This window comes from Schistocerca gregaria, chromosome 7, assembly GCF_023897955.1.
Source record: "Schistocerca gregaria isolate iqSchGreg1 chromosome 7, iqSchGreg1.2, whole genome shotgun sequence".
NCBI lineage: Eukaryota > Metazoa > Arthropoda > Insecta > Orthoptera > Acrididae > Schistocerca > Schistocerca gregaria.
Window position 1 is genome coordinate 65,329,983 of NC_064926.1, and position 7,268 is coordinate 65,337,250.

A 7,268-nucleotide genomic window follows, 5' to 3' on the forward strand; every position below is an offset into this window, starting at 1 on the left:
TGGTGCCTCTGGAAAATGTTAAGCTACGCAACCTTTACCTGGAATTGTTCAACATGAACCAGGTTGACTGTTTAGCAATATAGATAATTCTCCTTGTAGCTAAGTGGGCCCAATTCCAATATTCTGTGAAGTTTAGCTGTTTACAACTATCTATAGCTTTATTATATTACAGAAGAAAACAAAATGACCTTCCCTAATATTTTGTATTCTTTAAGTCTTGCGGAAGAAGAATTGAATATGACAACTATGAAATTCTTTGAGCACTTGGCAAGCTGTCTTAATTAAAAGATACACACAGCAAAGTGCAACGGTGATTGAGCTCAAGGGCAGTGTATACACAATAGGGCTTTCCTCATAACAATTTTACAGGAAGTGGTGGATGGACCCACAGTTAAATATGGAATCAAAAGTAGGATACATTCACATTACACATCAAAGGAACGTAACTTCACAGTTGGCAATGACCATTTAATGGGTGTATTGACACAAGATGGATCAACAACAGGTCATGTTGCATTACCTTGTACTGAATAGAAAATGTGATATTTATGAAGGACCTCCTGCAGTACAAATTGCAGGGTTGCAATCTTAGCATTAAGGAATGATGGTAATTGTGTGTATTAACAGCATCCTCTCAACTATACAACGTTAATTGGTAAAAATACCAACATTTGAAATACAATATGGGTCATTCTGGTCGTGACATTTGGAGTAAATGAACCTTTACTGTATCCCAAATTCCACATACTTCTGACAAGTTCCAGCTGATAACAGAAACGTTAAAAAACTGAACATAATATGCAGTATTTTTTCACAAAAGAACTTTGTCATCTCTGAGAATACAACTAAATCTGCTGATAAGTACAAAAAGAATATGGATAAATATAGTCATTACAGAAATCTTCATAAAGAATGCAACTTGCTGTAGAATGACTGGAACAAACACATAAAGTACTTTTCCACTCAAATGAGTACTGTAAGATCACAAGAAAAATCACAAAAAACACCTACCTCGATGTCAGTCTGAAACTGACAACTGAGACAATTACTTGCAATGGATATGACATTGTATACAGTGACCAAGAAATCGAATTATTTCTATACTTATGAGGCAGAAAATCAAAGAATCGTATACCTAAGACGTGCTTGAAGAAAACTCCATTCTGTTCAGAAGAGAGAACCATGCAACATATTAAAAACAGTTTCCTATTTTAAAATAAAAAATTAAAAATGACAATTTCAGAAATGCTGAAACTGTCACTACCACCACTCTGTTGTGACCCCATGACCTCATCAAGGTTAACAACAAGAATTATCTACATTTATCCTCATGAACCACATTTGTGGGTTTTACCACCTCACAACCGAAACTGATACATCACAAATTATATTTCAGATTACACTAGAAACCGGAGTTTCACCACAACGTACAATACAGAAAAGCAAAATGAAAATTGTCGGTATCCTCTTGCAACACTGTTTCTGCACCTTTGACACTACATACCACTACACACTATGTTCCAAGTCCAAAGCTGATGTTCAGTATTCGTAGGTTCTAACAACTGCAGCATTAAATACCACTTTGACAACTCTAAACGACAGACACACCTTCCATTGTAAGATAATCCTTGGCATATGCTACAGATCAGTATGTCAAACTACAGTACATTCCAAAACATAATATAGGTGCAAACAAAATATTGTCAAAGTTCTGTTCTCTTTCTATTTGCCCACATGTCATAAGCCACATCATCATAATACAGGATAAAGCGAACATACGAAAAACAAAAATAGGTTACTATTTAGTAGTTACTTTTGAAAAACGTGCTAATTGCTGCCAAAAACTTATTAGGATGCACAAATTGCAAGATGTTTGTATTTTGGGGGGTGCATACGCATCAATTTCAATATTTACAAAGTGCCCCCCCCCTCTCTCTCTCTCTAAAAAAAAAAAAAATAAAAATAAAAAAATAAAAAAAAACAATCTTCTAAAACAATAAACATTCGTTAGTGTGGTAGACATGTGTAGATGTTCTACATCTTCAACAATTACCACACAAAATCTCAGTTAGAGAGGAATGACATCCACCAATACAATAATAAATCAGCTACTGAATCTTTGGCCTGAAATGGAGTGAAGTAGAAAGATACAACAGCATTTATATGATGGTAAGAAGGAAATGCATTCTGTCCACAGAAGAAGTATGTTACTCACTGACAATTCACATGAATCTTAATATGAATGGCTGGGGATTTGTTAATACGAAAACTACTGAGTTGCCTTATGGTTCAGACTTAACTTCAAACTGTCGGTGGTCCTATATTATCAGTTCCAAAGACAAGGAATGGCATGTGTGTACCACTTCCAAAAGGAAAACATTGGTGCTCAAACCAATCTTTCGATTGATGATAGCCTTAACATAAACAGCCAAACAGGTAATTCTTCAACGTGATTATGGCTCATAGAAGAAGCCACTAAAACTATCCTCTGCTTTGTGAGAGTATGACAGATTCAGCTGTAATTCGTGTAAACAACTAAAGACGAGAAATTATTGTAACTATTTATGAAGTTTATTACTGGTCTAGCTGTTATGCCAACAAATATGGCAAGTAGTATTCCACATCTCCAAATGACCACTATTCACTTTAACAACGTTATACATGTTCAATAGAAGGTTGGGGGAGGGATGGAAAAACCAGTGTCAAGGGTGACATAAGAATTAGGGACCAATTTGACTTTGTATTTTGCGAAATTCGGAAAACTTTCCGTAAGTAATGGTGTATGCTAAGGGTGAGACTATTTCATAAAACAAATTAACTGACAGACCAAGGCTCAAAGAGCTGAGTGTAAAATTCATTATTAAACAAGGGCCAACCGAAGTACATTACGAACACATTCTAGTCGCCAGGTCAATTAATGTAGCACTATTTCACGCACTATTCCTGAACTATCAATCCATTCACAGGTGCAATGTATATATACAAACTCACAAATAAACAACGTATATAACTGCGTGCGGCATTCGTGTCATTTCTAACAGCTGTAGCGCAATGACATACGCTGCTTTATGACAGCATTATAATCTATGGATATTACGGATATATACTGATTCTTAATAAATATTTTTACCTCTCACTCGCCCGTTCCGTCACGAGGGACTCAACTTTCATACTGACAACATCCGGAACAAAGGGTCCTTCAAAATTCAGCCATCTTGGGTCTACTGACGGCGTTTCGGGATACTGTCCTCCACAATCACACTACATTAAGCTCCGAAGCCATGCACTATAACGCACATTAATCATAGGTACACATTGGAAACACTAAATATCCTTTCATTGGGTAAATAAGACATTTACCCAAACTTTCTTGAGCTTCACTTCATGCCTTTGCACCACACACCTCCAACACAAGCACCACACACATACGTGAGCAACGGAGATGTAACTGAGGTATCGTAGGAGGTCGTCGAAATCCAGATATAACATTTTTGGTAATCAGTGATAACTCTCAAGTATAAATAAAAAAATGAACTACAAAAAGTAAACAAATATATTTATTGCAAATTTCTCTCTTGTATTTACCACAGAGACTAAACTACCTGGAAAACAGATCACGTTTCCGACGGAACCCCTTGCTACCACGCACAGCGCCATCTTCCACCAATATTTGTCACTAACTGCGTGGCAATTATAAACAAATTTTACCCACCGTTCGAGACTTATAAGTATGGTATTTGTGATCAATATGATTTGTAACAAAGTGAGATTCAGTTATTTTACCTCATGAAGCATTGCGTTGATATGATAATGTTATTCGCGGTAATTTCCATGCTAGTCTTGTAGATGGTTCCGTATTTTGTATCTGCATCATGTGAACGATATTTCATAATTGTCTCTTTAAGTTTCTCTCAGGTGACGTCAATGCAGAAAATGTTGTTGCAACACGCAGTCACTGAATCACGATTTTTTCATTATTTTGTCATGCAGTCAGTAGAATTTCGCTGGATTTATTAAATGACGTACGAGATTTTGAACGACGAAGATGAAATTGTTTGTCATTCACTTGAAATTTGTTTCTTCGTTATAGATTATAGAATAACATACACACATCCGATCACTGAAAAAATATAGAGTATATGCGATTAACCAGCGAAATTGTTTTGCTCAGTGGCCTACTATATTCAAATTTACAGTGCGCTGTTTTACTCGATGTATTCACAAAAAACTTGATTTTTCGCTTTTCTGCTGAAAACATTGAACGGGCTACAGATTCCTACATGTTGCCCCCCGTTATTTGTGATGCTCACTGAAATTTGTCGGCTGATGATTTGTAGAAAATGCTGTCCTTCGTGGAAACTGGACTATTACTTCATATGAGCCAAGATTTGGCCTCGTAGATACTATAGCGCACGTGGTTCCAATTTCATACGGAACTGTGTTTTAAGTTTTCTCGCTTCAGGCTGTAATAAGAATGTAAAACTGTCATCCTCTTCAACATACTGCACAAATTTTCCTGGTTACGTGTAGATTACCACCGTGATGGAAAAGAATAATTATTTCGCAGTGAGTACAGTGTACCTAGTAAGTAATTTAGTGTTACTGGAAGGCTATTGGTACTATTATAGTACAGTTATAACAGTTTCTAAATTTGGTTCAGTGCATTCTGCGTAGCGGGAAATGTTTTTAACAACGAATGAGATATTGTGTTAGGGGATAAACTGATATGTGGAGGGACATTACGCAAATACAATCTTCTTCATTCACGGCCAGTCTAGATGAAGATTAACATAACCCTCTCCAAAAATACGCTATTCGAATTCGTCGTTATAAAACAAATGAATCAAAAAAAAAATAGATATCTGCATTTGCCATGAATAACTGTTGCTGCCTCTCACTATGACGAAGAACAAGCCAGTTTTAAAATATTGTAGTACACTTTCTCAGCGAAAAATACAGTAATATGCCGGCTCTTTACTTATTGTCTTCAACTATTTCTTTATTGCATATATGTTTTCTCTCTATCACACATACAGGCCATATTATTACACATTCAGTAATCTTTCTTTGAAGTGGGTGTTTTCAAGGAAATACGGTTTCAGTTTCTGTTTGCTGTCAATTTTATGTTAAATACTTTACATTGAGTAGGAGCGCTCGTAAGGCTGAGCGAAAGGTCAAACGAAGAGAATAGTTTACATAAAATTTTATCAAAAGTAACGATAATAATGGCAGAAGGTAAGAGAAAGCGAGTTTGTTTCATATTTCTGACACCAGGAAGAACGTTACTATCATTATTTGCCTGCACAGATATATAAGATAGTACGCAACGGGCCAAGCATTTCGCTGCATGGCTAAAAATCGTCACTACTTTATATAATCGGATATCGAAGTAAGTACCTCTGAAACTGACGTCTGTCCTGATGGTTTAGTGGTAAAGCACGTGTTTGTAATCCGAAGTCGGGTCACGGAATATTCGCTTTGGCTTTGAGGCAGCCTTCACCTCTCAGTGAAGTGAAGATTTGCTATGAACAACACATGGTTCGGATTCCACATTAAATAGAAGGTGCCCTTTCACTTGAAGGATTACTGGGATAGGTTAGCGATATCAAGTCGCTGAAGTGGAGTCCAACTGAAAGAACTTGTAACAGGCCGCTAAGTCACACGAGATTATTATTATTATTATTATCGATAGAATGATATACATTTTTAACAACATTCGAAAGCTTTTCAAACAAATTTTCAATGTTTACAGCGGAAAATTCTCACACACAGCGCGAAAACTGTGATCAAAACTGCTGGCTAGCAAAGGTATGTGTATAAAAGGACCAACAGATGTAAAATCCATGCCATCTCGGCAGGATGGGCCTCCATTTTTATTACTTCTATGTGAGGTTTTACTAAAAAAATTAAGAAGTTTTAAATAGCGTCGGGGGTTATTCCGTCTCTAATCCCTTATTTTGCAGGATTAGCTGTTGTCTGCACTTGATGTTCTGGATTCAGCATTGACTACGAACTCTTTAAGCGGGCCCACGTAGTCGTTCTTAATGTCTGTGAGAAACGGTTTCCGAACAGGAGACACACAAGCATAGAACACAGTGCCTTTGCTGCACATGTTTGACGCTTTCGAGAAATGAGGAGCTCATTGTCAACGGAGAGCACACGAGATTGAGGATAGAAATGTACGTATTATTTGGTATGGAGGGCAACATGCCAGCCAATAGACCTAATAGCTTCGTCTGGGGCTCTGATGTGTCTTAGATCACATCAACGAAGGTTTAGCGTAGACATTTGAGCTGGAATGATTTCTAATCATCACCTAAGACCCGAACGTCTACGAGTACGTTTAAGAGGAGCAGTTAATGACAAGTCTTACAGAACTGCTGTACCTACTCAGCGGCTGCCTCTGGTTTCAGAATGATGTAGTCTTAGCTAATTCTTGGCTTTGAACTGGATTGGTCGGGTCTCATATGTTGCCTGACCAGCGTGTTTCCCTGACTTAACGTCTCAGTTTTTATTTGGATGCATATTAAAACCGTTGCGTAAATTTTTCTAATTGCCATAAAAGCGGAGCATATAGCTCGAATCTGTGATGTGTGTAACAGCATGACAGAATCCTGTCAAGCTCGGCATAGATGGATCGTCATTGCAGGTACTAAGCATCTAATGAGTCTCAGGGAAGACTGTTCACACACTAGATTCAATTTATTCGAACATGCCTTTAATTAAAGTTAAATTACATGTAACTATTATTATTCATTCTAAGAATCTTATTAGCTTCTCATATACGTAATTGCGGCTTTAAAAATTTCCTTATCAAAAAATTATTCTTTGTCTGTGTTGACTGCTCCCGCACAGTTTATCAGTGAAGTCTCTCTAGAACCTCCGATCTGGGACTTCGCGCCGAAAGACTGTTCTACGATAATAAAAGATAAATATTTTCTTTAGTCTGTTACTGTCTCAAGGACCAATTAAGTTTGCACTTGGTTGGTGTTGATGAACCAGATGGTTTCCATTCGTGTTTGCATGTGTTTCTTCTCATGATGACACAAATTTTCAACGTTAGTAATGATGGAATTGAGACTTGCTCTTTCAACACTCCACAACAACTTCGTGAAACTTCTGGTTAACATCCAGTGTTTACCTGCGTTGAGGTGTCAACAGTCTCGACATCCATAGCGTCTAAACATGTTTTGTTCGTACGCAAGCATGTACAGTGGTGAAGTTACATCCGTTCGAAATAGTTAGTTGCTCTGCAAGTGCAGCTAATG

General features: G+C 37.2%; 1 protein-coding gene across 12 annotated transcripts in view; it reads right to left on the bottom strand.

The window, feature by feature from the left end:
- LOC126282220 (homeodomain-interacting protein kinase 2) overlaps positions 1-3,455 on the bottom strand; it is a 176,535-nt gene extending 173,080 nt beyond the window's left edge. For 10 of the 12 annotated variants that reach the window (XM_049981780.1, XM_049981779.1, XM_049981774.1 and 7 more), the window contains exon 1: positions 3,131-3,428. The gene's annotated coding sequence lies outside the window, so the exon portion shown is untranslated. Of the gene's footprint in view, positions 1-3,130 lie in introns of all 12 variants that reach the window. The other 2 variants (XM_049981775.1, XM_049981771.1) reach the window with 1 other exon arrangement.
- Positions 3,456-7,268: the final 3,813 nt, after the last annotated feature.